We start from the raw sequence: 11184 nt of genomic DNA, 5'->3' as shown, positions 1-11184 counted from the left end.
AGTAGTCTCAAAAGGGGTAGTTATCCAAAGGGATATGAAAACTTCCACCTTCATGTGCATTGAATAGTTAGAGAAGTTTGATTCATCTCAATTAGTTTTGAGTTGTGGTTTTGGTAATATTGAAGTTATGCTAGTAAGGTGTTGTGGATCTAGAAATACTTGTGTAGAAGTTAGAGATTCCCGTAGCATGCACGTATGGTGAACCGCTATGTGATGAAATCTGAGCATGATTATTCTATTGATTGTCATCCTTTGCGTGGCGGTCGGGATCGTGCGATGGTGTATACCTACCAACCCTTCCCCTAGGAGTATGCGTTGAATGCTTTGTTTCGATTACTAATAAAACTTTTGCAAGAAGTATATGAGTTCTTCATGACTAATGTTGAGTCCATGGTTTAGATGCACTTTCACCTTCCACCATCACTATCTTCTTAGTGTCGTCCAACTTTCGTCGGTGCACAAAACCCACCATTAGCCTCCCTCAAAACAGCCACCATACCTACCTACTATGGCTTTTTCAAAGTCATTCCGAGATATATTGCCATGCAACTACCACCATGACATGTGCCATCACGTCTACATTGCTATTGCATGATCATAAGATAGCTAGCATGATGTTTCCATTAATGTTTATGCCATGCTAGATCATTGTCACGGTACACTACCGAAGGCATTCCATATAGAGTCATCGTTGCTCTGAGTTTTGAATTGAAAGTGTGCTGATCATCATTGATGGAGCATTGTCCCATGTGAGGAAATAAAAGAGGCCAAAGAAGCCCACCAAAATAAAAAAAAGAGGCCATAGAGCCCACCAAAAAAATAAAAAATAAAATGAGAGAAAAAGACAGAAGGGACAATGTTACCACTTTTCCACACTGTGCATATTAAGCACCATGATCTTCATGATTGAGAGTCTCTCGTTTTGTCACCACCATATAGCTAGTGGGAAATTTTCATTAGATAACTTGGCTTGTATATTCCAATGATAGGCTTCCTCAAAATTTCCTTAGGTCTTCGTGAGCAAGCAAGTTGGATGCACACCCACTAGTTTTCTTTACGAGCTTTCACATACTCTTAGCTCTAGTGCATCATTTGTATGGCAATCCCTACTCTTTCACATTGATATCTATTGATGAGCATCTCCACAGCTCATTGATATGCCTGGTTAATGTGATCATCTTCTCCTTCTTTTTGTCTTGCAACCTCCACCCCACTCCACACCATCTATAGTGCTAAAACCATGACTCACGCTCATGTATTGCGTGAGAGTTGAAATGGTTTGAGAAAGTAAAGGTGTAAAATGATTACTTGGCCAAAACCGGGGTTGTGCATGATTTAAATTCGTTGTGCAATGATGATAGAGCATAGCAAGACTATATGCCTTTGTAAGGATAACTTTCTTTTGGCCTTGTTATTTTGAAAGTTCATGATTACCTTGCTAGTTTGCTTGAATTATTATTGTTTCCACATCAATAGCAAACTATTGTTTTGAATCTAATGGATCTGAACATTCACGTCACATAAGAGGAGTTACAAAGGACATCTATGCTAGGTAGCATGAAAGCATCAAAAATTCATTCTTTATCACTTCCCTACTCGAGGACGAGCAGGAGTTAAGCTTGGGGATGCTTGTGTCGGGGAACTTTGCATGGGAAACAAAAAAATTCCTACACGCACGAAGACCTATCATGGTGATGTCCATCTACGAGAGGGGATTTCCGATCTACGTACCCTTGTAGATCGCACAGCAGGAAGCATTTAAGAAACGCGGTTGATGTAGTGGAACGTCGTCATGTCCCTCGATCCGCCCCGCGAACCATCCCACGAACCGTCCAACAATCCGTCCCACGATCCGTCCCACGATCCATCCCATGAACCGTCCCGCGATCCGTCCCACGAACCATCTCGCGATCCGTTGCACGAACCGTCTTGCGATCCATCTCACGATCCATTCCGATCTAATGCCGAACAGCCGGCACCTCCGCGTTCAGCACACGTACAGCTCGACGATGATCTCGGCCTTCTTGATCCAGCAAAAGAGACGGAGAAGTAGATGAGTTCTCCTGCAGCGTGACGGTGCTCCGGAGGTTGGTGGTGATCTGTCTCAGCAGGGCTCCGCCCGAGCTCCGCGGAAATATGATCTAGAGGAAAAACTGCATGGTATAGGGTCGAGCAGCACATGGCAAAGTTGTGTCTCAAAAACCCTCAATACCTATAGTATATATAGGAGGGAGGGAGGGGAGGAGGCAACCTCAAACCCTCAAGGTTTGGCCGAAATTGGAGGTGGAGCAGTCCTACTCCAATCCTACTTGGAGTAGGATTCCACCTTCCCACTTGGAAACTCTTTCCACCTTGTGTTTTTCCTTCTCAAACCTTATGGGCCTTAGTGCGAACTTATTCCAGCCCACTAGGGGCTGGTTTATCTCTTCCCATAGCCCATGAGACCCCTTGGGGCGTGACACCCCTCCCGATGGTTCCCGGCACCCCTCCCAGCACTCCCGGTACACTACCGATGAGCCCGAAACTTTTCCGATGACCAAAACAGGACTTCCTATATATCAATCTTTACCTTCGGACCATTCTGGAACTCCTCGTGACGTCATGGATCTCATCTGGGACTCCGACCAACTTTCGGTTACCAACACCTATAACTCAACTATACCGAAACGTCACCGAACCTTAAGTGTGCAGACCCTCGGGTTCGAGAACTATGTAGACATGACCCGAGACACTCTTCGGTCAATATCCAATAGCGGGACCTAGATGCCCATATTGGATCCTACATATTCTCCGAAGACCTTATCGGTTGAACCTTAGTGTCAAGGATTCATATAATCCCGTATGTCATTCCCTTTGTCCTTCGGTATGTTACTTGCCCGAGATTCGATCGTCAGTATCCGCATACCTATTTCAATCTCGTTTACTGGCAAGTCTCTTTACTCGTTCCGTAATACAAGATCCCGTGACTTACACTAAGTCACATTGCTTGCAAGGCTTGTGTGTGATGTTGTATTACTGAGTGGGCCCCAAGATACCTCTCCGTCACACGAAGTGACAAATCCCAGTCTTGATCCATACTAACTCAACGGACACCTTCGGGGATACCTGTAGAGCACCTTTATAGTCACCCAGTTACGTTGTGACATTTGATACACATAAGGCATTCCTCCGGTGCCAGTAAGTTATATGATCTCATGGTCATAGGAATAAATACTTGACACACAGAAAACAGTAGCAACAAAATGACACGATCAACATGCTACGTTCATTAGTTTGGGCCTAGTCCATCACATGATTCACTCAATGATGTGATCCAGTTATCAAGCAACAACACCTTGTACATAGTCAGAAGACCCTGACTATCCTTGATCAACTGGCTAGCCAACTAGAGGCTTGCTAGGGACAGTGTTTTGTCTACGTATCCACACATGTATCTAAGTATTCATTCAATACAATTATAGCATGGATAATAAATGATTATCATGAACAAAGAGATATAATAATAACTAATTTATTATTGCCTCTAGGGCATATTTCCAACAGCTTGATACGTCTCAAACGTATCTATAATTTTTGATGGTTTCATGTTGTTATCTTGTCATCTTTGGATGTTTTATGTACTTTTTATATCTTTTTTGGGACTAACTTATTAATTCAGTGCCGAGTGCCAGTTCCTGTTTTTTCTGTGTTTTTGGCTCTTTTCAGATCTGATTTTGGAACGGAGTCCAAATTGAATAAAATCCCCGAAATGATTTTTTCCCTAACGGAAGAAGATCAGCGGGCTTGTGGGCCAAGCCAGGAGGGCTACAGGGAGCCCACAATCCCCCTCTCCGCCACCAGGGAGGTCGTGGGCAGGCTTGTGGCCTCCCTAGCGCGCCCCTTGACCTAGATCTTTCGCCTATATATTCCCTAAAATACAGAAAAAAATCAAGGGATCCACGAAAATACTTTTCCGCCGCCGCAAGCTTTCGTTTCTGCGAGATCTCATCTGGAGACCATTCCCGGTGCCCTGCCGGAGGGGACTTTGGAGTTGGAGGGCTTCTACATCAACATCATCGCCCCTCCAATGACTCGTGAATAGTTCACTTCAGACCTACGGGTCCGTAGTTAGTAGCTAGATGGCTTCTTCTCTCTCTTGGATCTTCATTACAAAGTTCTCCATGATCTTCATGGAGATCTATCCGATGTAATCTTCTCTGGCGGTGTGTTTGTCGAGATCCGATGAATTGTGGATTTCTGATCAGATTATCTATGATTTATATTTGAGTCTTTGTTGATTTCTTATATGCATGATTTGATATCCTTGTAAGTCTCTCCAAGTCTTGGGTTTTCTTTGGCAAACTAGATCTATGATTCTTGCAATGGGAGAAGTGCTTGGTTTTGGGTTCTTACCGTATGGTGACCTTTCCCAGTGATAGTAGGGGCAGCAAGGCACACATCGTGTAGTTGCCATCAACGGTAACAAGGTGGACTCCATCTACATCATGTCATCTTGCTTAAGGCGTTACTCTGTTCTTTTGGACTTAAGACACTAGATGCATGCTGGATAGCGGTCGACGTGTGGAGTAATAGTAGTAGATGCAGAAAGTATCGGTCTACTTGTTTTGGACGTGATGCCTATAGATATAATCATTGCCATAGATGACGTCACGACTTTGCGCGGTTCTATCAACTGCTCGACAGTAATTTGTTCACCCACCGTCTACTTGCTTTCATGAGAGAAGCCACTAGTAAACACTATGGCCCCTGGGTCTATTCACACCTATCGTTTCCACTTTCGCTTTTACTTTGCTTTGTTACTTTGTTGCTTTCAGTTCTCACTTGGCGAACAATCTATAAGGGATTGACAACCCCTTCATAGCGTTGGGAGCAAACTTTTTGTGTTTGTGCAGGCTCTTGTGATACTCCTTGAGTGGATCAATACCTTGGTTCTCAAACTGCGGGAAATACTTACCACCGCTACGCTACATCACCATTTCCGCTTCGAGGGAACACCAATGCAAGGCTCCAAGGCCACGGAGGAAATCCTTTGCATATTTGCCTAGGAAGTCCCTTAAGGCGTAGCCGTAGGAGAAGGATTCCTGGTGCCGTCAACACACATATTTCTGGCGCCGTTGGAACGCCTTTTGTTGCAGTAGCATCGCTCTAGTCCATTTACATATATGGCTCATCTCCAACGAAGCTACGGTTAAATAACTACGACCTAAACTGTTTCTATCACGTCGACACGCAAACCGATGCAAATAGTACGTCTAACAGCTTTAAACAGGCATGAGAGTTGAAAAATATTAATCTACTCGAAATTCTACACGTTCAACATATATCACTATCTACGATCCGACGCACGGATTTAAATCTACGGCTGTTTTAAAAATATGCATATATTCTGCCATTTTAAAATCTGGACTAATTAGACAAATTAATGGAACGTAAAAAAAGGAAATGGGCCGAAACTGGTGGGCGCAATAGAACTAAACTAAGCCTCGGGCGCAACATAACAGAGATGGCTAGTGGGCTCACCTAATGGCCATGGGCCGGCTCGGTGTCGTAGCCTTGGGCATGCCGGCTGGTGGAGGCTGGCTAGGCCAGCTGCTGCGGTGGCTGGGCCTGGCGCTGGACTGGGCCGGGAGGCTGCTGGGCCCATGGCTGGGCCGGCTGGTGACTGGCGCTGGCCATTCCACGCGAGGGAGGAAGCTGCAGCTCGTCCTCATCTCCCTCCCGAGCGGGAGTCCATGGCGGTGCAGGTCAACGCAAGGCGAGCGGCAGCTCATGGGGGCCCGACTAGTGATGAGGGAGCGTGGTTCTGGTCGTCCCATGGCCGAATCTGGCCAGAGGGGCTCGCGGCGATGATGGGGGCGACGAGATCCGGCGGGGTGGCTGCAGCCTCGGGCTGGCCCCGAGTGGCGACGGCGAGGCGATAGCTCGCGTGGCGGTGGGGCGACGAGTCGTGGAGACTGCCGACGGGGCGATGCGATGCACACTCCGGCGAGCTTTGGTGGCCGGTGAGCGGCAGGGAGCTGCGGAGGCACGGGTGCGGGAGGCGTGGGCCTACGGAAGTGGCTAGCGGCGGTTGGCTCGATCTCGGTTTGTGGGCCAGCGAGGTGGAAGGTGGAGGCGGCTGAGGCTGCACGGAAAACAATGAAGACGGCTAGGGTTAGCCATTTTAGGCAGGGTACACTACAAGAAATATGCTCGTACATGACATTTTTTAAGACATCGTTGATGAATTCATCATAAATCTATGACGATTTCATCTGAGATTGTCGTAAACCGTTTAAGGGGATCAAATCTATATATAAATTATGATGATGTGAGTCAAAAACTTCGTAACCGCATAAGATGATATCGTCATAACTTTTACGACAATTATAAAAATGTCGTAATATGTTTTAACTATGTTGACATGTCACTCGTGGGTCCATTCTATGTCATGCGCCAAACCCGCCTAGTTTGTGAAGCAACCTACTATTCTGTCATTCCAAAAATTCTCGAAAAATTCTCATAAATACTTTGGATCATATATTCCTCAAATATGTGAAAACCCTTCCTTCCATATTTCAAAATTAATTCATTAATGTTCATTTTCCTATTCTGTTTAGAATAGCACTTTGTGAAGGAAGTGCTATTTCGATTTTTTTTTATTGCCCTCAAAATTGTTGGAAACTCTTTCCTATCCAAATCATTGCCTCATCAAAACTTTCGTAATCATTTTCCTAGTAAATCTTTCTCAGCAAATTTCCAAAGTTTGTGTTCAGTTGACAGCTTTGTGAAGGAAGTACTAGCTAGGAATATCCTGATGATTTGAATTTTTTCCACATCTTCTATATGCCAAAACCATAGCTCTCCACAAAATTTCAGCCACATGTAACAATCCATGTGAGCTCAGCATCCAATATTTGTTTCTAGTAATATTTTCAGTTTGTGAAGCAACTACATTTTATATTGCTTTATAGTTGATGAAAATTTACCACGGAATAAAATTTACCATATAACATAACTCTATCAAATTTTAGCTCATTTAATTCGGCCAGTTTCCGTCAATATTTTTCCTAATATTCTGTTCAGTAGAGAGCATTGTGAAGGAAGTACAATTTTTGTTTATCCAAAATTTATGAAATTATTACAGTGCCTTAATGTGCCTGAGTTATCATCCTCCTCCAAATTTCAGCTCAATCCAATCATGTATGTGAGCCCAGTGTCAATTACCATTTTCTGTCTGGATTAACACATTGTGAAGGAAGTGTCACTTTGGCATGTCCAAATGGTATAAAAAATTTACAGTGCCTTCATATGCCTAAATTAGCATCATACATCAAATTTTAGCTCAATACCTTCATTCATTTGATCACAGCTTCAACATCCATATTTTTGCACACTGTGATACTTTGCAAAGCAAGTGTCATCTTGGTTCATCCATTTGAGCTAAAAATTTGCCAAAAGAGTGTACTTAGTAGATGATTATCCTCATCCCAAATTTAGGCCCATTATCTATGTGCATTTCCCGCACCGTTAATAAAACACTTGGCTGCTGTTTCATGTTTGAGCTCTGTTTGATCTCCTCATGCGATTCTTCTATTGTATTCTTCTTCCTAACACCTACAGAGGGATTTTCCAACCTATCAGACATGTCTATTCCACCCCGAGCGTGTGGCAACACAACGGTCAGGCGGTGACCACGTGGCTGGCATGCAAGTTTACGCGCTCTGGAGTTGGGGCCCTCGACCATCTTTCAAACCTCGACGTCAAGATACCACACCATGTATTTATGATTAAATACATTCTTATGTACCGATAAATGATTTTTGGAGAAAATAAAGATCAAACTATAATGCAGCTGCAGTTCAAATTTGACCCGCTTCCAACTCATTCGATGAAAATTTGTCTTTTTCATGAGAGGTGGATAAAAGCTTTTAACACCCAACCATTTTTTCAATTGTAAATTAAATGTGTCCTAGTATTTTCGAAAAATGATTTGGTACAATTTTGAAACAAATATATGATAGGTCCTTCACAAAAAACTCATTTTGGACACTTGAAAAATGGAAAGTGATTTTTACAAAGAAGAAAAATGAAAACTTCCTTAATCAACGTCGTTTGCCATTCCAATACGCACCCTTGTGCATAATATTAGATCATTTGAACAAACTATGCAATGAATGTGGCCAAAAGATTGATCATTTGGCTTGAAAATCATGAATATTCACACATGATAGCCCATTTCTGAGAACACTTTTTGAAAATAATTGCCGTATTACAATTTTATTATTTTTCCTGGTACATTTGTCACATATAATGACACAATGCAAAGGTTTTCCATTTTTTTGAATTTTTTGAATTTTTCATGGCCATTTCAAAATGCGGTCAAAACGGCGGGTATGACCGTTCCTAGCTAGTGCATGAATATTGGAAAACTTTTGATGTTGATATGATTAAATAGATACTTTTGTACCTATAAATTATTTTTGGGAAAAATATAAAGCAAACTATGAGGCATGTGCAGTTCAAATTTGACCCGCTTCCACCTCATTCGATGAAAATTTGTCTTTTTCACGAGAGGTGGGTAAAAGATTTAAACACCCAACTATTTGGTCAATTGTTCATTTAATATGGCCTAGTATTTCAAAAAAATGATTTGGTACAATTTTGAAACAAATATATGATAGGTCCTTCATAAAAAAACTCATTTTGGACACTTGAAAAATTGAAAATGATTTTTACATACAAGGAAAATGAAAACTTCCTTAATCAACGTTGTTTGCCTTTCCAACACGCACTCTTTTACATAATATTAGATCATTTGAACAAACTATGCAATGAATGTGGCCATAAGATTGATCATTTGGCTTGAAAACCATGAATCTTCACACATGATAGCCCATTTCTGAGAACACTTTTTAAAAATAATTATCGTATTACAAGTTTATTATTTTCCTTGGTAAATTTGACACATATAATGACACAATGCAAAGGTTTTCCATTTGTTTTTGAATTTTTCATGGCCATTTCAAAATGCGGTCAAAACGGTGGGTATGACCGTTCCTAGCTAGTGGTTGAATCTTGAAAAACTTTTGATGTTTCTAAGATTAAATAGATAATTTTGTACCTATAAATTATTTTTGGTAAAACATAAAGCAAACTATGAGGCATCTACAGTTTAAATTTGACCCGCTTCGAGCTGATTCGATGAAAATTTATCTTTTTCACGAAAATGAATACAAGTTGGTGATAATCCATGAAATATGATATACCTTGAGTGGAAATTTTAGTGACGTCATTTTACAATACACTCTTGATAGTTGCTTCACAAACACACATGTTTTTAACACGTCAAAATTATTTTTAGTGTTACATATCTCAAACCAATCAAAACGCAAAACTACCCTTCCCACGGATCATGCAGCAAACACCGTTGGATGCTCCGAGATCCAATGGCAGCCATCAATCCCACCCCCTCTCACCCATGTAGCCCTATACTCTCGTCCCTTCTCCCTCACGCAGTCGCCACCCCAAACCCTAGCGCCCCAGCCACATCCCCATTCCACAACCAAGCCAGAGCGCCCGTCTCCTCCCCCCCCATGCCGCCGCACCCCGAACCCTAGCGCCCTAGCCAGCGAGCGAGCGACAGCCATGCCAGTGGACGCCAAGATCCGGTGGGGGGAGCTCGAGGAGGACGACGGGGGCGACCTTGACTTCCTGTTGCCTCCGCGGGTCGTCATTGGCTCGGGGGCAGCGATTTGATGTGACAGACAAGAGGAGGAAGCAGTTCCCGGAGGGAGGATTTGACTGGCTTCCTTCGCGACTAAGGCTACTTTGCCGGCCCGCACCCATTATAATCCCAGCCATTTCCTCCCGCCCTCCCTACGCTCAACGCGATCGTGATGGTCCACCTCGAGCATGGCGGCATGGAGGACCTCGTCTCGGAGGATCCACGGATGCGGCGCATCGTGCAGCCACTGGTCTGGGATGAGGGTGGGCATGGCGGCCTTGTCTTGCTTGATAACAGCGGCGGTGAATGCAGGTGCTCCTCCTCTTTCCCGACCTCCACGGAGGAGCGCAGTCACATCTCAAGCACGCCCCGCCCCTGTACCCCCCTTCTTCTCCCATCTAGCGGTGTACAATATGTCATCGTCCTTTAGGCGGCCATCCCCAACAAGCTCTTTTTGCCACATTAGGAGGAGCAATAAGTCTGACACCCTCTTGGCCCCTGCCTTCTGTTCTCCAGTGCGTGGACGGGCTCCCCTCCTAGCTTGGTGAGATGCTCCCCTCGTTCCTCCCACTTTACACCAAAATATGATGATACTTTCAATCTAAATACAAATCATGTTTTTGTTCAGTTTAGAGGTGGATTCAGTTGCTGAGATGAACAAGTGAGCTTGATTAGTTGTTGTCGATTCAGTTGTCGAGATGAGCATGCGAACATGTGAGCTTGATTAATTGCTATGACTCTCTTGTACTTTTACAAATAATTTAATGACGGAAAATGGATACTACTCCGCATAATTTGATATGTTTTTTCCTAACATGCACCGGTCTTCATGTTGCTTTGGTACTAATCTTTTGGGTGTTAATTGTGAACCTTCAGCTTGTTAGATATAAGTTCAGTTATGACTTTGTATCCCGCCAGAATGGACTTATTTTACAAATGTGTGTATGTAGTGCTTGAGAGCAGACCTAATTATTAACTAAAACACCTTGTAAATATTAACTAAAAATAGCTATAAATTTGGATGTCGTAAGAAACACACAAGTCTGAAGAAACCACACACATTGTCAGAATGTGCAGGCAGCTTATCTGGATTGTGTATTATTCTAAGTAATCATATATGTGTAGTGTAGTATTCACTTGTTAGTCTCCTCGATTTTGCAGTATATATATGTTAAAAGTAAAATAAGATATGTGTATTTCAGCTAAGTTTTGGCATGTTTAATTTGCATGGATTAGAAAATTGTAGTTAGCCAGTTATGTTGATGTTACAGAAACTGGCAACTTGCACGGCCCTCTTTTGCGAAGCTGTAGCTCACCCGTCATATTAGTTTTCCATTGTTTTTTCTCATCAGTTCATCTGTTGAGATATGCAAAATTGGAATTAACCTTCTCTAACAATATGCTGAAAAAGTTTTTCTAATGCTGCAGGAATAGCTCCAGAGTTGACAATGATATTTAGCCTGGTGAGATAAGGTAGA

This window comes from Hordeum vulgare, chromosome 2H, assembly GCF_904849725.1.
Source record: "Hordeum vulgare subsp. vulgare chromosome 2H, MorexV3_pseudomolecules_assembly, whole genome shotgun sequence".
NCBI classification, from domain to species: domain Eukaryota; kingdom Viridiplantae; phylum Streptophyta; class Magnoliopsida; order Poales; family Poaceae; genus Hordeum; species Hordeum vulgare.
This window is presented reverse-complemented; position numbering follows the sequence as displayed.